This window comes from Melozone crissalis, unplaced genomic scaffold (genome assembly GCF_028551555.1).
Source record: "Melozone crissalis strain CALT ecotype California unplaced genomic scaffold, PUWL_Pcris_2 ptg000139l_1, whole genome shotgun sequence".
Lineage (NCBI taxonomy): Eukaryota > Metazoa > Chordata > Aves > Passeriformes > Passerellidae > Melozone > Melozone crissalis.
The window spans coordinates 4768610-4788467 of NW_026535912.1; positions in this window are offsets into that span (position 1 = coordinate 4768610).

The window sequence follows — 19858 nt, forward strand, 5'->3', positions numbered from 1 at the left end:
AACAGAATGCTGTGCCTTGCCCCCAGCAGGCCCTGATCCCCCCAGCCCCAGCAGAGCTGCAGCCGTGCTGGCATCAGCCCCGGGGCAGATGCAGGAGCACGAGCACTGATCTGGCTCTGGGGCTGCTGGGGCCTTGTCTTTCCTCCCCTCCCTCCAAAGTCTCACGTCCAGCACATGAACATTGCTGGCCCAAGGCTTCTCCATCAGCCAGCAGTGATGTTCTCACCAGTGGCAATGGGAACAGGCCAGCCCATAATTACAGCAAGAGGTCCTTAATGAGCAGAACCTGAAGCGAGTTCATCAGCTGTTACTACTGACATGAACAAAGTTCAGCTTGGCAGATGTTCTCTTTGTTTTTGTGTGTGATGCATTCATCAGCAAAGTCCCCAGAACACATCTGAAGTGACAGATTGACCAGCAACAAAGCACCAAGGCCAGGAACTTTTGTTTCCTTGCTGGGGCTGTAGAAGGGCACAAAGCCCAGCAGCTGCTGGGCAGAAGCACATTTCCCCTGAGCTGTCCCTGAGCATCAAAGCACAGAGTCTTGTGTTTGTCAGGCAAGAGCTGTTTACCTGGTGACTAAATCCTGATTGCTCCTGTTAAATCCAAAGTGCACCAACACATCTGCATCATTATTTCCAACACATTGCACAGAGTTTCTCTGCTGGGCCAAGCAAACAGTTACCAGCCTGCATGACAGCCCAGAGTCCCAGACTGCATTGCTGGTAAACACACAGAAACCTCCTGTTCTGCTTCCTTGATGTGCTCCTGCTCATGGTGCTTCATTTAGCTGGGATTGGACCTTTCAGACTGTAAATGGCATCATCCTGTTGGGTTTCCATGTCACTGTATTGCTCTAATCTGCATTTGCACTCTTTCAGAGTTTTGATTGCTCCTTTTCTTAGAGCAGCTTTCATTGAAATGCTTAGAAAAGTTGCCCCTTTTAGGCTAAATCACGATGATTTCAAGGTAAAATAAACCAAAGAAGCACACTGCAAATTCAACAGGAACTATTCCTTGGTCTTCAGGGAAAAGTTCCTTCTCCTTGTCTGATTCCTAGGGTGTAATCTCCCAGGACAGGCAGTGCCCTAACATTTTCATCTCTTGAGATGAGTTTTATAGGCAGCAGGAAAAGAGAAATTCCTGAGGCAGTCAGTGTCAAGTTGTGCATGCAAATAGCTCTGAACCCTCTCTGTGCTTTTCACAAACCATTCTCTGATGGGATTGCTGGCAGTGGGAGCCTTGAGGCTCATTGCAGAGAGCTGGATGCAGAGTATGGGGAGCTGAGGTCATTTTACCCCCAGGATCTTGTGAGGGCTGGATCTTGTCAGCAGAGGCTCGGTGGCTGTTTGTGATCCTGTCTGTTCTGTCTCTTGTGCTGCCTGTGCTTGGTTTGCTCCCTGCTTGGCCAAGGGAGCTGCAGGGAGCTGCAGTGCAGCAGGAATCTCATGGCCAGGTGTCCCCCAGGCCTGACCCCTCTCTCTGTGTTGCAGTCCTTTCTCCATGGTGCCGGCCACAGGAGCTCTGGGCGCTGGTGACACCGTGCAGGTGACAGTGGCATTTCACCCGCTGGCCAGCGGTGCCCATTGCGGCTCCCTGGCCGTGTGCTGCAGCTCAGGTGAGTGCTGGGCCCTGCAGGGCACAGGACAGTTCTGCACATGGCTGCCTGCTGTCCATCCCCTGCATTCCCTCCAGAGGTGCCTGCCTTGTTCACCTTTACCCCAAAGCAAACTGAGAACTCCTTGGTGTTTAGGGGCTTGAGAAAGGCAAAGATTTTTGACTGCTGTTTTGCTGGGACTTGCTGAGTGGAGGAAGGAGGAACTCTGATTCTCCACTCCCATGTGGCTATGCCTGGGTGAAGTTTTATTTGATTCCTGGGCAGTGCTGTAGGTGAGGTCTCCATCAGACTCTCTCCAATGCAATGGGTTTCTTGCACACCTCTGTCCCATATGCTGCTTCTCCACTGGCTTGCCACAGACCCTTTCTCTATGTGGCCCTTACACATAGATGTAGTTTCTGCCTAATAACATTTTCAGGCCCTCAAGTTCCTTTTTTTTCTTACAAATCAAAACAAATTTTTCCCTGTCCCCATTTCCCAGGCTGTTCAAGCTGTTACAAACCTCTTACATCTATCTCCCATTTGATTTCTAGACTGAGGGATCCCATTCAGTCTTAATGTAGGAACTGCTCTGTACTCACTAATCTTTCCTTTGTCCCTTTCTTATTTGATTTGCAATGCTCCAGCTTGGTTTTTCAGATCAGAACAGTATAAAATATTTAAAGACTGATGTGGCTGTGGGTTTGGACAGGGAGATGATTTTTATGGTGCTCATTCTGTAGTGGTTTGTCACATTGCAGAGCCAGGCTGGTTGTGTTTCCTCACCTGTGTCCCCTCCTGCTGTGGGCTGTCACTTCACTTGTTCCTCTGGGCCTCCTTTTGCTGCCCACCTGCCCCCAGGCATATTTGCTGGTCAGCAAGAAGGGATCCAAGGGATCAGGAGAGACAGGAGTCTCCTGGGATGCCCGGGGAGAGCCTGGGCAAGGCAGGACTGAGCAGGGCTCCTCAGCCCTGTCACCTGAAGGACTTGGATGCAGAAATCCTGGTGATCTGAGTGGGTCACTGGAGCACATGGACCAATCTCCCTGTCCATCCTGTCACCTTGGGGCCAAATCTCTACAAACACCCTCAGAAATAAGGTGTTTGAGGAGGTGCCCAGGACATCCTCACGCTGTACACACAGAGCTGAAGGATGTGATCAATTAAGTGGTCAGCTGCCTAATGGCCAGGAGGTGCCAAACTGTTTGGGTCACTGGTGTCCTCTGCCTGCCCTGCAATTCATAACCACCATTTCTCTCACCTCTTATTTCTTCTCCCTGGTACCTCTGCCACTACTTCAGCTTCTCAAACTTTTTTTTCTGTTTCTCCTCCCCTCTGGAAGTTGCCAGATCTTCTCTTCTCTTCCCAAGGAAGTGATGTGGGCTCATTTTCTTTCTCCAGTCTTCACACCTGGTTTGTTCCTTCCATGTGCTGGAAGATGCATTGGCACATGGATGTGGAGAAAACATCAGAGAGTGAACCAAGTCATTTACACCAAGAGAGATTAGATTATGTTATCACTGGGTTGTTTAGAATCATGGAATCAGAGAATCCTTAAAGTTGGGAAAGACCTTCACAATAATCAATTCCAACCATCAACCACACCATCACTATGTTCACCACTAAACCACATCCCAAGTCCCGCATCAACATGTCTTCTGAGCTCTTCCAGGGATGGTGATTCTACCAGTGCCCTGGGCAACGTGTTCCAATGCTTTACAACCTTTTCCAAGAAGAAATGTTCCCTAATTTCCAATCTAAACCTCTCCTGGTGCAAGTTGAGACCTTTTCCTCTTGTCCTGTCCCTGTTCCCATGGGAGCAGAGCCTCACCTGGCTCCACCCTCCTGTCAGGGACTTGTGGAGAGCCACGAGGCTCCCCCTGAGCCTCCTTTTCTCCAGGCTGAAACCTGGGGAAAGTCCAACCCACAGTGTGAGTTGATTCAGAGGAACCAACAAATCTCTTTTAGGTACTGGTAAATGATGCTGGCTGTTCTTAGTAGTAAAAACCAGAAAACAAACGAGATATGCCCAGGAGCTCAGTGTGGTGAGTTGTGCTAGGAAAGAGCCCACTCCAGACTCCAATGGCACAAGCATCAGCACCAGATTTTGCCTGGGATAACCTCTGTGAATTCCTCCCTCAACTTAGGCAGCTGAAATAATAATTGATCCACATGAACCAAATCTTGACAGTGGGTACATTTTTTCCCTACTGTCTCCAAACAAAAATCAAACATAAACAGTGAGAAATTATTTCATCTCTACTAATGAGTGGCAGCATGAGAACTCAGCAATATGTTAAGAGAAAATCTCCCTGGTACAGTGAATTACACTTTTCCTGGAGTGAAGCAAGAACCCCTGTGATTGAAAAACTCCCTTTCCAGACTCAGAGATTGTTTTTATAAAGTATTAAAAAAAAAGTATAATGTTCCAAAACTCAGCCAGGAAAGCAGCGGTAATAATTCTTCCCTAATGCCTCTGAAATTAAGCTACACTTAGACTGATTTTTTTCAATTTGGAGTGCATGTATACACAATATTGCTAACATATCCCTGCAGTAGATGTGTGCAGTGTGTGCTGCACTGCCCAGCTGCTGGCTCTGTCACACCAGAAACTGCTGCTCCATCCCCACGGGCTGCAGGCCCCCATGGGCAGGCCTGGGGTGTGGGGCCTGCTCCCCTGCACGGCCTCCCCTTCACATCCTTGCCAGAGCCATGGGCAGCTGCCTGTGGCCACCGAGTGCACTCAGGAACTGACCAGTGCTGCTGGAGGCCTTGGTGCTGAGCCCCTGAATCATCTCTCACTCGGACATGCTGAAAACAAAGGAGGAACAGGGCCTCAGTGGCCCGAAGAGCTGCCCACAGAACCAGCAGGACCTGGACCAGTGGGATTGCAGAAGCGGCGCGGGGAGAACATCCAGGCAGGCTGCCAGGGGCTGAGGCTGGGGCAATGGAAAATCTGCAGTGGGAAGGAAGCAACACAGCATCTGGTATTTTGAAACACAGCTAGAGTTTTCCTGTGCATTCTGACTATGAGTCACCAATGGTAGGCTGTGAAATTCCTAATACCTGTCTGGCCCTTGGGGCTGAGCTGTGGGATGAAGCTGTGGGAGGAGACCTGGGAGAGATCCTAGAGTGAGCCAGGGGCCCTCATGTCAGAGCAGAACCCGGAACAGCGGGAAGGGATCCATGGCAGCCTCGCTCTCCCTCTGCCCTTTCCCCACCATGGGCCAAAATACATCCTGAAGCACATCGTGAGAGAACTGCTGAAAGTGAATGGTGAAAGCATTTCCCTCAGCCTTGTCCTGGGGCTCAGCAGCTGAGGGCTCTGGCTGCACATCCGGACACGCCGTGCCCAGAACAGCGGGAAGGGATCCATGGCAGCCTCGCTGCCCCGCTGCTGCTTCCATGCCCTGCAGGGCTGTTTCCCAGCCTGGCCTGGCTGCAGCTTCTCCCCAGCCTCTGCAGGAAGGCATTGGGTATCAGCTGCCACGCAGCCCAAACTCACCAGGGATCCCCTGCATTTTCCCGGTCCCCAGTCACATCCTGAGATGTGGCTGCTTGGAGGAGGTAAAGCCATAGCCAGCCCCAAAGGCCTGGAGGGATCAGGCTTTTAGCGATCCTTATCCATGTTTTGGAGAAGTATTGCCTCCTGAAGAGGCCACCTCCTGGATGTGCAATGATTCCATCTGATCCAGCTGTGCCTCTTCCTTTCTCAAGGGATGGACAGAGGGGCTCTATGGAAGGTGGCATTTCCTGCAGGAAGGGAGGCGATGCCAGGCACAGTCACAGGAGGTAATTGCTGTGCCTCTGGGCCTGAGCCCTGCTAAGGCTTGAGCTGCCCTCTCTGCTGCTTGGCACTGCGGGCACAGCCCAGAGGAATTGTCCCGAGCAGGCTCATGGCACTCGGGTACTGAGCTGTCCTGCTGGGCTCCCTCCCTGGGAGACAGGTCCCGAAACCTGGGAACGGCTGCACGGGGTGCCCATGGTGGGGAAAGGGCCGAGGGGGAGGGCAAGGCTCCAGTGTGTCCTGAGAGGGCCTGGCTATGTGCCCGTGTGCTGTGGGAGCTGTTCCATGGGCAGGTGGGCAAGCAGGAGGGAGGTACGGAGGTTGGGAGTGACAGCAGTGGCACTGCAGCTTTGCCCAAGCATTTAGTGAGGGTTTCCTGCATGGGAGGGAGAGAGCCCCAGGGCCCTGGGCTGCTCCAGCCGTCCCACCAGGCATGTTGCACAGGACCTGCAGCCCCTCCAGGCATGTTGCACAGGACCTGCAAAGAGCGTGGAGAGTGACCAGGAGCCACAGGCTCCCACAGCCTTACCCCACCCCCTTGCAGTGTCCAATTCCCCAAGGCAGAAGGGGATCCCAGCACACCATGGCAATGGTTCTGTAGGATCTGTGCTCCCTTCTCGACTGCCACATGACTTGGATTACTTGGAAATGCTGGTGAATGGTGCTTTGAAGACCTTGCCAGATGTTGGAGGCATGTTCTGAATGTACCTTTCCTGACAGAATAATCTGTGTCAGTGTGGCAAGAGTTTACTCATGAGACAGTTCCCTTAAGTTCCTCTGAAGGATGATCAGTTCTGGAAACCTTGCCCTGCTCCCTTCTGGAGCCCTGAGGGATCCCACAGGATCGCTGTCAGAGGGAGGAAGGGGCAATTTGCTGTCTATCCTCCTCCCATGTGCAATGCCACTGTGGCCTTCTGTGTGCTCTGTGCAGCCACAGAGAAGAGCAGAGAGGGAAGGGGCTGGGCCCAGGGCTGTGCCCCGGGGCTGAGCCTTTCTCAGCTCATTTGCTGCCCCCAGGGAGCCTGAGATGCTCCTGCTGCCTCTGCCAAGCCCTGGCCTTGCCTGGGGCTGGGTTTGGAGGTGCTGGCAGCTCCAGGGAGTCCTTTCTGCCCCCAACTGCCCCACAAGGGGCTCCTTCAATCCCAGTATGGGGCCACTGCAGGCACAAGGTCTCCCTGGCCCTGCTCCTGAGTGGAAGGCAGAGCCAAGGGAGTGCCTTGGAGGGCACCAATCACCCAGGTGCCCTCACTGCCACTCGGGCCTGAAGGGGAATCTTCAGCAGTGCCATTGGAGCTGTTGTGTCCTGCCTTTCTTTGCAGCTGAGCTTGTTGGCAAAGGTGATCTGGCTTCCCAACCCACATTCAGGACTGAGCCTCTGGGAGATGGTGAGGGTAGGTCAAGGCCTTTCCCCTGGGAGAGCTGCCAGATCGGAGCCCAAAGCTCGGCCAGGGGGGCATTTCTGCAGGTGCCACGACAGAACCATGGCCGTATGTGCTCTCGCCCTGCACGATCCACTCACAACTTCTGCTCAGCACTGGCAGCTGTTTTGAGGAGGGTGGGCCCTAGCCCAGCTGAAAAAGACCAGATGATTTGTTGATTTTATCCGATTTTGCATAAGCATGACGTCCTGAACATGCCGTTAAAGAAATGGAGAATTTCTCCATCTGTTAAGGTGTACTTTTTGTTTCTCAAGTGATAGGCCAAAAGGCAGGACAGAAGGAGGTGTTTCCCCTACGAAGCAGAGACCGATTGGCAGCCCCTGCTGCAGGAAGGAAGGCCAAGCCAAACACAGGTATGGGCACGGGCACAGGCTCAGAAGGTAATTGCTGTGCCAGGCTCAGCAGGGCTCAGCCCTTGGCAGGGCTGGGTGGCTGCAGCTCTTCCCCCAGGGCCTGCCCTTGCACGGCCCGGCAGCAGCCAAAGCTGGAGGCGCCTCTGGAGTCCTTGAGGCCTCTGGAGCTCGTTCACAGCCCCAGGGAAAGGGGACTCGTGCACCAAAGTCCCTCCTGCTGCAGCTGCTCTGGAGCTGGCCCTGAGTGCCCAGAGGCCCAAGGCACAGGAGCAGCCCCGAATGGGAGCCCTGCCGCGAGCCCAAGGCCAGAGCCAGCCTTGGCTCCCGACTGGGCAGGGGCTGCACTGGGTCCTGACAGGGCCTGACTCTGTGCCCTGGGGCTGGGGGAGCTGTCACGGGGCAGGGAGGGCCAGGGCTGGCAGGGGCTGCTCAGGGATGGGTTTGGCCCGTGTCCCTCCAAGCAGTGACTGCCCAAGAAGCTGCGCTGCCCCCGGACTCTCCTCCCGGCCTCCTGGGCTTGGTTGGGTGGCACAGCCTGTGCCAAGGGGCGCCAAGGTGCCTGAAGGCCCCAGCTCTGGGGGAAACGGAGAACGTCCTGCCCGCATCCACCGTGCTGCCAGCTCAGAAGTGCAGCACAGCACGGGCTGCTGTGACCAGCGGCGGGGTCCCCAGGGCTGGGGAAGCCCAAGGGGCAGGCAGCAGCATGGGGCTCCTTAGAAAAAGCAACCCCAGTTGCTTAGTTTTTCAGTTTTAGAAATTAGAAATTTGTAGACATATTACAAAACATTTTTTCTGTAGAGAGACACCCCCAAATATATCTTCCCAAATACTATAGTGTTTAAAGATTTTTGTAAGTATTTTTAGAATCAAGAGAACAAGTGACCCCATTTTTTCATTCTTAAAAATATTTAGAAATATCTTTTGTAGAGAGCAATCGCCAAATGTTTCGCTCCTGTTTCCACAACACATCTCTATTTTTGAAACTAGTTTTAGTGTTCTGGAAAATATTTTCCCCTTATACAATAAAAAATAAAATTACATTTCAGTGGTAATCTTTATTCTAGGAAGAAGTAAGACCCCTGCAGCCAGCCAGCCTGCTGCAGAGGCTCTTTTCCCGCAGGAGCTTTTTACCTAGTCACAACCAACATACATAAAACCTTTTCCCTGATACTTAAGATTTTTGACAAGCTCACGTCTTAGTCGTCTCAGAATAACTATGAGCACAGTGGGCATCTCTTACCATCTTTGTTTGCTTCTGGTGGAACTCCCTCAGTTCTAGAGCAAGGCCTTCTCTCAGCTTCCTGCTGCCCCCGGGCTCTCCTCCCAGCCTGCTGGGCTTGGTTGGGTGGCACAGCCTGTGCCAAGGGGCAGCAAGGTGCCTGCAGGCCCCAGCTCTGGGGGAAACCGAGAATGTCCTGCCCGCATCCACCGTGCTGCCAGCTCAGCAGTGCAGCACAGCACGGGCTGACCCTCCCCATTGCTCCCACAGGTGCAGCTGGAACCACAGCACATGTTCCTGATGCCCAGAAGGGCCTTGGAAGGGGTTTCTGTCAGGAACCAGGCTGCTGGCTGGGGTTCCTGGCAGGCCTGCTTGTTTTGGAGCTTATTTTCATCTTATGCTCTATCCGAATTTGGACTTAAGAGAAGACAGTGAGTGTTTAGTTCACCTTTCCCTCAAACAGCTTCTTTTGAAAGTCTACTGTACATAGGAAACATTGCCAGTGAGGCTGCAGTGTAGGTGTGGCCAGTCCATGATTGTCCAAAGAATTCTGCTGAGGGTTCTGCTGCTGCCCAGAGCTTTCATTGGCCTCCTAATTGCTGGGCCTTGTCCTGGGGGGCCCGCTGGGGCTGCAGCCAGTGCTGGCTCCCACTGAGGCTGCCTGGCCAAGAGCAGCCCCAGGGGCACAGGGCAGAGGCAAAGCACGGTGGGGAGGAGAAAGAGCAGGGACAAGATTGCCCTTGAAAGGCAGAGGCGCTCTGGGGCCCGCTCCTGGCCAGGGAGCCTGGCCAGAGACGTGCCCTGCTGGCCGGGGCCTTGAGGGACAGCTGTGCAGCTGGGCCAAGCTGTGCAAGCAGCTCCAGCTGTGCTGGGGAGCCTTCCCAGCTCTGGGCCCTGCTGTGCAAGAGGCTCCCTGTGTGCCACTGGCAGCTGGGGCCTCAGCTACCCCCTCTTTTCATAGGAGCGCCTCTGCAGCTTCACAAGACCAGCCAAATAACTCAGCCAGGGAGAACTGGACCTGTCATCTCTCATTCCCGTGCCAGTGTCCGTTGTCCCTGCCATGGCTGCAATACCAGTTTGTTGCTGGGGTCATGCTGTTGCCACCACCACCCAGAACAGGACCCTCTACCACCAGTTGGCCTGGCTCTGCTCTACAGCCAGGCCAGGAGGTGCAGCCCTCCAGACAGGGAAGGGCCTGAGTACAGCAATGTCTTTGGGCTTCAGCTCATGTGTCCGTGAGCTACCACCAGCACAGGCGGAGCTGCTTGTCTGGGCACAGCTGTGAGTGGGAAGGCAGTGGCCAAGCATGGGGCTCCTGAGACACCATATTTTGGCTTAGTTCTTCATTTTATTAATTAGAAACTCTTAGAAATAGGTAGGGTTTATTTTTTTCCTAATATAGAAATTGTCAAAAGTTTGCCCCCTTTTTCCATAGTCGGTAAGGATTTTTCAAAGTAATTTTAGAATTCAGAAGAACTTTGAACATTTTTACACTTCTAGAATCAACTGGACTTGTCATCTTGCATTTCCGTGCCAGTGTCCATTGTCCCTTCCCCACAGCTGCATTACCAGCTTATTGCTGGGGACATGCTGTTGCCTCCACCATCCAGAAAAGGACCCTCTGTCCCCAAAGGTGCCGGCCCTGGTGTCCAGCCAGGCCAGGTGGTGCAGCCCTCCTGCCAGGGAAGGGCCTGAGTCCACCAACATCTTTGGCCTTCAGCTCAGGTGTCTGTGTGCTACCACCAGCGCTGGCAGAGCTGCTTGTCTGGGCACAGCCAGGGCTGGGCAGACAGCTGCTGGGAACGGGGCTCCTGAGAAAAAGCGACCCCATTTTGTCTTCATTTTACATAGCAGAAATTGTTCGGGATTTTTACATAGCAGAAATTGTTCAAAATATTCAGAAACAGTTTTTGTAGAAAAAAATCCCCATATATTTCTTCCCTTTTCCCACAGGAGTTCAGGATTTTTCAAAGTAGTTGTAGAATTCTGAAAAAGGTAGAACACTTAAATACTTGCAGAATAAAAAATAAAACTGAATTTAATTGGTGATCTTTACTCTAAGAAGAACTAAGTCATCACAAAGCACCCAGCATACTGGAGAGGCTCTTTTCCCACTGGACATTCTTACCGAGCGACAACAACCAACTAAAACCTTTTCCCTGATATTTTCTGGGATTTCTGAGAAGCTCACCTCTCAGACTTCAGAGGCAAACTTTGAGCACAGTGGGAATCTCCTGCTGGGCAGGAGGGTCTCTGTGTGCCAGCTGCAACTGGGACCTCAGCAACCTCCTGTCTCAACAGGCGTCCATCTGCAGCTTCACAGGAGCGGCCAAACACCTCAGTCTGGGACACCTGTACCAGACATTCCCCATCGCCATGCCCATGCTCAATGCCCGTCGCAGTTGCTTTACCAGCTTGTTGCTGTGCAGGTGCTGCCACCACCCAAACAAGGTCCCCTCCCCCTGAAGGCACTGGCCCTGATCTCTGGCCCCTACTGAAGGTGGGCAGAGCTTGGCCCAGCATTTCTGTTACAATAAAGAGATGGAGCTGTCACCCCAGTGTCCGGGTGGCAGCAGCAGCAAAGCCCGCACTGGCTCAGCTCCGTGCCCGGGAGCAGCCATGCATGCCCACAGTGTGGGCAGGCAGGAGCCAGGCAGGGGCTGCTGTGACCAGCGGCGGGGTCCCCAGGGCTGGGGGAGCCCATGCTGAGCGTCCCTGGGCTGAGGGCACATTTCCTTCCCTGGCATCATCTGGGCCTGGACCTCCTCCAGTGGCAAGCCCAAGAAAAGAGGGAAGCCATCAAGAGCATCTCCATGGACACAGTCTGACCCACAATGTCAGCAGGAGACGAATAAGGTTTTGCTGAGCAATGGACCTGGGATACACAAAAACAATCAAGGCAGTCCATTTGTACAGATGCGGGCGCACTCTGGGGGTACAGCTGAAGCCATGAGGTCACAGCAGGCTCAGGGGTCACAGCAGGCTGAGGTCACAGTTGGCTCTGAGGTCACAGAGGTGCCAGACCCGGAGGTTGCACAGCAGCACAAGGAGCGAGCACTCAGTCCTTGAGCACAACTGTTGCGGGAGCAGCGGCAGTGGCAGCAGTGGTGCTGACATTGGGACAGCACTGTCAGGACAGCGGTGGCAGCAAGAGCTACGGGACTGGCAGAGGGCAAGGCACCATGGCCCTTGCTCTGCGCCTCTTCCTCCTGCTCCTCCTGGCCGTGGCCCTGCCTGCCAGGGCTGCCCAGGCTGCTCCTCTGCAAGCGTGGCGAGCACGTGAGCCGGCAGCCTGGCTCCCCTTTCCCGGGACAGCGCTCCCTGCTCCCCGGGAAGCGCTGGGGATGGTTTTCCCCAGGCCTTTAGGGAAGGTTTCCTCTGGGGGAGGGAGAGAGCCCCCATGGCCCTGGGCAGCCCCAGTTTCCTCTCCAGGGATGAGTCAGAGGGCCTGCAAAGAGGGTGCAGAGTGACCAGGAACCAGGCCAGAGCTCCCTAGGCCCCTGTGCAGTTTGACCTTGCCCATTCACACCTGGCTCCCGTAGCCTTAGCCAACCCCCTTGCAGTGCCCTGTTCCCAAAGGCAGAAGGGGATCCCAGCACACAAAGTAAATGGTTCAGGTCTTTGCTCCATTCTAGATTTGGATCACGCCTTGGAAGATTTGGAAGTCCAGGTGAATGACACTATGAATGTCTTGGCGAATGCCAGAGGCAAGTCCTTATTTTCCCTTTTTACTGGCAAAATAATCAGTGTCCATGTGGCAAGAGCTCACCTATCGGCCATTTTTGTTAACGTTAAGTCACGGCTGAAGAAATCTGTAAAACTTGCCTGCTTCTTTCTGGAGCACTGAGTGATCCCACAGGATTGCTGTCAGTGGGAGGAAGGAGCATTTAGCTGTCCATCCTCCTCCTGTGTGCAATGCCATTGTGTCCTTCCATGTGCTCTGTGCAGTCACAGAGAAGAGTAGAATGGGCAGGGGCCAGGCCCAAGGCTGTGCCCCAGGGCTGAGCCTTGCCTGCAGCCTGAGGATCTCCTACAGTGCCACAGGTGATGTTCTGTCCTGCCTTTCTTTGCAGCTGAACCTGTTGGTGAAGGTGATCTGGCTTCCCAAACCACATCCACGACTGAGCCTCTGGGAGATGGTGAGGGTAGGTCAAGGCCTTTCCCCTGGGAGAGCTGCCAGCTCAGAGCCCAAAGCTCGGCCAGGGGGGCATCGCTGCAGGTGCCAGGACAGAGCCATGCACGTGTGTGCCCTCGCCCTGCGCGATCCCCTCACCGCTCCTGTGGCTCAGTGGTGCCTGTGCAGCTGAGCAGAGATGGCAGAAGCTTCTGTGGCTGATGTGTTACAGATGTGTCTGCAGCGAGGACTTTTCCTGTCCCTGTGATCATTCCTACACAGAAGCCAGGCTCCCGTCGCAGGGGTGAGTAGTGTGTCCCTGCTGACCCCACAGGCTGAGCCCTGCTTTTGTGGCATCCATTCACGGGAAATGGAACCGTGTTGCTCTAAGGCCCTCCAAGGGGAAAGAACAAAGCTACAGGACAGAAGAAACCCCATGAGCCATCTGAACAAATGAGGGAAATGCTGAAGGAAATGCAGCAGGCAGGACAAGGTGGGTTCATTCCCTCAGCCTTCACCTGGGGCTAAGTAGCCGAGGGTTCTGGCTGGACATCTGGACACGCCGAGAGCCTGGCCCAGCAGGAAGGGATCCATGGCAGCCTCACTGCCCCGCTGCTGCTTCCATGCCCTGCAGGGCTGTTTCCAAGCCTGGCCTGGCTGCAGCTTCTCCCCAGCCTCTGCAGGAAAGCATTGGGCATCAGCTGACAGGCAGACCAAACTGCACCACAGGCATGAGATGCCCTGCAATTTCCCATCTCCTGGCAAATCAGAAGGGGCACCTATATGGAGAAGGGAGAGCCCTGCCCTACCCAAAAAGTTGAAAGGGATTTCCTGAATCTTAACCATGTCTTTGAGAGGCATTGCCTCCTGAAGATGCCACCTCTCCAATGGGGAACAGTCCAATATGATCCAGCTCTCTCTTTTCTCCAGAAGCAGATGGAGAGGCTGTGCAGAAGGAAGCATTTCCTGGAGGAACCAGTGGTTCATGGACAGCCTCTTCTGCAGGAAGGGAGGCGATGCCAGGCACAGCCACAGGAGGTAATTGCTGTGCCCCTGGGCCTGAGCCCTGCTGAGGCTTGAGCCGCCCTCTCTGCTGCTTGGCACTGTGGGCACAGCCCGGACAAGATGGGCACAGCCCAGAGGAATTGTCCCGAGCAGGCTCATGGCACTCGGGTACTGAGCTGTCCTGCTGGGCTCCCTCCCTGGGAGACACGTCCCGAAACCTGGGAGCGGCTGCACGGGGTGCCCATGGTGGGGAAAGGGCAGAGGGGGAGATCAAGGCTCCAGTGTGTCCTGAGAGGGCCTGGCTATGTGCCTGTGTCCTGGGAGATTTGTCCCAGTGGAAAGACGGTTGGAGAGATAGAAGTAGGGAGAAAGGGAGGGAGAAAGGGCAGGAGGGGGACAGGGGGATAGCTGTGCCACTGCCTGCTGCAGTTTTCCCCAGGGATTTAGCAAGAGTTGCAGCTGTGGAAGTGAGAGTTCCCAGGGCCCTGGGTTGCTTCAGCCGTCCCACCATGGATGTTGCACAGGGCATGGAAAGAGGGTGCAGAGTGACCAGGAGCCTGCCCAGAGCTCCCCAGGCCCCTGTGCAGTTTGACCTTGTCCATTCACACCTGGCTCCCACGGCCGTACCCTACCCCCTTGCAGTGCCCAATTCCCAAAAGCAGAAGGGGATCCCAACACACCCTGAAAAATGTTCTCATCTGTGCTCCGTTCTAGATGAGGTTGCTCGAAAGGCTTCCCCATTAGATTGGTTGAGAAAAGTGTTGAAGCCTTTGGAGCCTCCTTCAGGTATGTTCTCACTGTCCTACACAGTAATAATTGTTGACAACTTCACAGCAACCAGGTTACACAAACTACTGTGGCTGTTGTGTTACAGATGTGTCTGCAGGGAGGACTTTTCCTGCTCCTTTGCTGATTCCTACAGAGAAGTCAGGCTCCCATCGCAGGGGTGAGTAGTGTTGTCCCTGCTGACCCCACAGGCTGAGCCCTGCTTCTGTGGCATCCATTCCTAGGAAATGGAACTACTTTCCGTTAAGGTCCTCTGAGAGGGAAGAACAAAGCCCCAGGACACAAGAAACCACATGAGCCAAACAACATCTTGAAACGAATAGTGACAGAACTGCTGAAAGGGAATGGTGAGAGCATTTCCCTCAGCCTTGTCCTGGGGCTCAGCAGCCGAGGGCTCTGGCTGCACATCCGGACACGCCGTGCCCGGAACAGCGGGAAGGGATCCATGGCAGCCTCGCTGCCCCGCTGCTGCTTCCATGCCCTGCAGGGCTGTTTCCCAGCCTGGCCTGGCTGCAGCTTCTCCCCAGCCTCTGCAGGAAGGCATTGGGCATCAGCTGCTGTGCAGCCCAAACTCACCAGGGATCCCCTGCATTTTCCCGGTCCCCAGTAACATCCTGAGGTGTGGCTGCTTGGAGGAGGGAGGGCCATAGCCAGCCCCAAAGGCCTGGGGGGATCAGGATTTTCCTGATCATAACTCATGTCTTGGAAGAGTATTGCCTCCTGAAGAGGCCACCTCCTGGATGGGCAATGATTCCATCTGATCCAGCTGTGCCTCTTCCTTTCTCATGGGATGGACAGAGGGGCTCTATGGAAGGTGGCATTCCCTGCAGGAAGGGAGGCGATGCCAGGCACAGTCACAGGAGGTAATTGCTGTGCCTCTGGGCCTGAGCCCTGCTGAGGCTTGAGCTGCCCTCTCTGCTGCTTGGCACTGTGGGCACAGCCCGGACAAGACGGGCACAGCCCAGAGGAATTATCCCGAGCAGGCTCATGGCCCTCGGGTACTGAGCTGTCCTGCTGAGCTCCCTCCGTGGGAGACACGTCCCGAAACCTGGGAGCGGCTGCACGGGGTGCCCATGGTGGGGAAAGGGCTGAGGGGGAGGGCAAGGCTCCAGTGTGTCCTGAGAGGACCTGACTATGTGCCCGTGTGCTGTGGGAGCTGTTCCATGGGCAGGTGGGCAAGCAGGAGGGAGGTACGGAAGTTGGGAGTGACAGCAGTGGCACTGCAGCTTTGCCCAAGCATTTAGTGAGGGTTTCCTGCATGGGAGGGAGAGAGCCCCAGGGCCCTGGGCTGCTCCAGCTGCCCCTCCAGGCATGTTGCACAGGACCTGCAAAGAGCGTGGAGAGTGACCAGGAGCCACAGCACAGGCTCCCACAGCCTTACTCCACCCCTTTGCAGTGCCCAATACCCCAAGGGAGAAGGGGATCCCAGCACACCATGGAAATGGTTCTGTAGGATCTGTGCTCCCTTCTCGACTGGGATCATGACTTGGATTAGTTGGAAATGCTGGTGAATGGTACTTTGAAGTCCTTGCCAGATGTTGGAAGCATGTTCTGAATGTACCTTTCCTGACAGAATAATCCGTGGCTGTGTGGCAAGAGTTTACTCATGAGACAGTTCCCTTAAATTTCACTGAAGGATGATCAGTTCTGGAAACCTTACCCTGCTCCCTTCTGGAGCCCTGAGGGATCCCGCAGGATTGCTGTCAGAGGGAGGAAGGGGCAATTTGCTGTCCATCCTCCTCCCATGTGCAATGCCACTGTGGCCTTCTGTGTGCTCTGTGCAGCCACAAAGAAGAGCAGAGAGGGAAGGGGCTGGGCCCAGGGCTGTGCCCCGGGGCTGAGCCTTTCTCAGCTCATTTGCTGCCCCCAGGGAGCCTGAGATGCTCCTGCTGCCTCTGCCAAGCCCTGGCCCTGCCTTGGGCTGGGTTTGGAGGTGCTGGCAGCTCCAGGGAGTCCTTTCTGCCCCCAACTGCCCCACAAGGGGCTCCTTTAATCCCAGTGTGGGGCCACTGCAGGCACAAGGTCCCCCTGGCCCTGCTCCTGAGTGGAAGGCAGAGCCAAGGGAGTGCCTTGGAGGGCACCAATCACCCAGGTGCCCTCACTGCCACTCAGGCCTGAAGGAGAATCTTCAGCAGTGCCATTGGAGCTGTTGTGTCCTGCCTTTCTTTGCAGCTGAGCCTGTAGGCAAAGGTGATCTGGCTTCCCAGCCCACGTTCAGGATTGAGCCTCTGGGAGATGGTGAAGGTACGTCAAGTCCTTTCCCCTGGGAGAGCTGCCAGCTCAGAGCCCTAAGCTCAGCCAGGGGGGCATCTCTGCAGGCGCCAGGACAGAGCCATGCACGTGTGTGCCCTCGCCCGGCACGATCCACTCACAACTTCAGCTCAACACTTGCAGCTGTTTGGAGGAAGGTGGGCCCTGGCCCAGCGGAAAAAGCCTAGATGATTTGTTGATTTGACCTGATTTTGCAAAAGCATGACGTCCTGAACATGCCATCAAAGTAATGGAGAATAGTTCCGTCTGTTAAGGTGTACTTTTTGTTTCTCAAGTGATAGGCCAAAAGGCAGGACAGAAGGAGGTGTTTCCCCAAAGAAGCCGAGGCCAATTGGCATCCCCTGCTGCAGGAAGGAAGGCCAAGCCAAACACAGGCATGGGCACGGGCACAGGCTCAGAAGGTAATTGCTGTGCCAGGCTCAGCAGGGCTCAGCCCTTGGCAGGGCTGGGTGGCTGCAGCTCTTCCCCCAGGGCCTGCCCTTGCACAGCCCAGCAGCAGCCAAAGCTGGAGGTGCCTTTGGAGTTCGTTCACAGCCCCGGGGAAAGGGGACTTGTGCACCAACGTCCCTCCCACTGCAGCTGCTCTGGGGCTGGCCCTGAGTGCCCAGAGGCCCAAGGCACAGGAGCAGCCCCGAGCGGGAGCCCTGCCACGAGCCCAAGGCCAGAGCCAGCCTTGGCTCCCGACTGGGCAGGGGCTGCACTGGGTCGTGACAGGGCCTGACTCTGTGCCCTGGGGCTGGGGGAGCTGTCACGGGGCAGGGAGGGCCAGGGCTGGCAGGGGCTGCTCAGGGATGGGTTTGGCCCGTGTCCCTCCAAGCAGTGACTGCCCAAGAAGCTGTTCTGCCCCCGGGCTCTCCTCCCGGCCTGCTGGGGTTTGTTGAGTGGTACAGCCTGTGCCAAGGGGCACCCAGGTACCTGCAGGCTCCAGCTCTGGGGGAAACGGAGAACGTCCTGCCCGCATCCAACGTGCTGCCAGCTCAGCAGTGCAGCACAGCACGGGCTGACCCTCCCCATTGCTTCCACAGGTGCAGAAGCTGGAACCACAGCACATGTTCCTGATGCCCAGAAGGGCCTTGGAAAGGGTTTCTGTAAGGGAACAGGCTTCTGGCTAGGGTTACTCGCAGGCCTGCTTCTCTTGGAGCTGATATTCATCTTATGCTGTGTCCGAATTTGGACTTGCTGGAAGAGAAAAGGGTGAGTGTTTAGTTCACCTTTCCCTCAAACAGCTTCTTTTGAAATTGTATTTCAGACAGTAAACATTGCCAGTGAGGCTGCAGTGTAGGTGTGGCCAGTCCATGATTGTCCAAAGAACTCTGCTGAGGGTTCTGCTGCTGCCCAGAGCTTTCATTGGCCTCCTAATTGCTGGGCCTTGTCCTGGGGGGCCCACTGGGGCTGCAGCCAGTGCTGGCTCCCACTGAGGCTGCCTGGCCAAGAGCAGCCCAAGGGGCACAGGGCAGAGGCAAAGCACGGTGGGGAGGAGCAAGAACAGGGACAAGATTGGCCTTGAAAGGCAGAGGCGCTCTTGGGCCCACTCCTGGCCAGGGAGCCTGGCCAGAGCCGTGCCCTGCTGGCCGGGGCCTTGAGGGACAGCTGTGCAGCTGGGCCAAGCTGTGCCAGCAGCTCCAGCCGTGCTGGGGAGCCTTGCCAGCTCTGGGCCCTGCTGTGCAAGAGGCTCCCTGTGTGCCACTGGCAGCTGGGGCCTCAGCCACCTCCTCTTTCCACAGTTCCACCTCTGGACAGGAGTTGTAAGATGGTGGCTGCACCTCACACCCAAAGAGCAAGAGCAGCTCCTCCAGCAGTTAGAAGAGCCTGGGTAGCCCGTTCAAGAGTTCTGAGAAGAAGACTCCAGAACAGCCATTGTCAAGGAAATCTCCTATTCTCCTGGAGATCCCACTGCCACCTCCTCGTCCCATGTATATCTCCAAGCTACTTCCATCTCTTTTTTGATCCTCCTCTGTCCCATCCTGACTTCTTCTTTAGACCCCAGGAGCAGCCCAGCACCCTCCAGCCCCTCCTGAGACCAACATGTCCCTTCCTGTGCTCCTGAACCCCCTGGTCCTGCCCTCTAAACAACACTGAAATTATCCCCGCTCTCTGCCAGTCTGGGTGATGGCCCTTTCTTTAGTTGCACTACAGGGAAGCTGCCGTCACCCCAGTGTCTGGGTGGCAGCAGCAGCAAAGCCCAGCTGGCAGCAGCACTGGCTGAGCTCCATGGCCAGGAGCAGCCGTGGATGCCCACGGTGTGGGCAGGCAGGAGCCAGGCAGGGGCTGCTGTGACCAGCGGCGGGGTCCCCAGGGCTGGGGGAGTGCAGGGGGCAGGCAGCAGCATGGGGCTCCCAAGAAAAAGCAACCCCATTTGCTTAGTTTTTCAGGTTTAGAAATTAGAAATTTGTAGAAATATTTCAAAATATTTTTTCTGTAGACAGACACCCCCTAATATTTCTTCCCAATTCCTATAGTAGTTAAAGATTTTTCTAAGTAGTTTTAGAATCCAAAAAAATGACCTCATTTTGTCTTCACTTTTCATTTTTAAAAATATTTAGAAATATCTCTTGTATAGAGAAATCCCCATATGTTTCATTCCTTTTTCCACAAGACATCTGTATTTTTGAAACTGGTTTTAGAGGTCTGGAAAATATTTTCCCCTTATACAATAAAAAAATAAAATTGCATTTCAGTGGTAATCTTTATTCTAGGAAGAAGTAAGACCCCTTCAGCCCGCCAGCCTGCTGCAGAGGCTCTTTTCCCACAGGATCTTTTTATCTGGTCACAACCAACATACATAAAACCATTTCCCAGATATTTCCTGGGATTTTGGACAAGCTAACATCTTAGTCTTCTCAGACAAACTTTGAGCACAGTGGGAATGTCTTCAAGTTACCATCTTTGTTTGCTTCTGGTGGAACTCCCTCAGTTCTAGAGCAGGGCCTTCTCTCAGCTTCCTGCTGCCCCCGGGCTCTCCTCCCAGCCTGCTGGGCTTGGTTGGGTGGCACAGCCATTGCCAAGGGGCACCAAGGTGCCTGCAGGCCCCAGCTCTGGGGGAAACCGAGAATGTCCTGCCCGCATCCACCGTGCTGCCAGCTCAGCAGTGCAGCACAGCACGGGCTGAACCTCCCCATTGCTCCCACAGGTGCAGCTGGAACCACAGCACATGTTCCTGATGCCCAGAAGGGCCTTGGAAGGGGTTTCTGTCAGGGAACAGGCTGCTGGCTGGGGTTCCTGGCAGGCCTGCTTGTTTTGGAGCTTATCTTCATCTTATGCTCTATCCGAATTTGGACTTAAGAGAA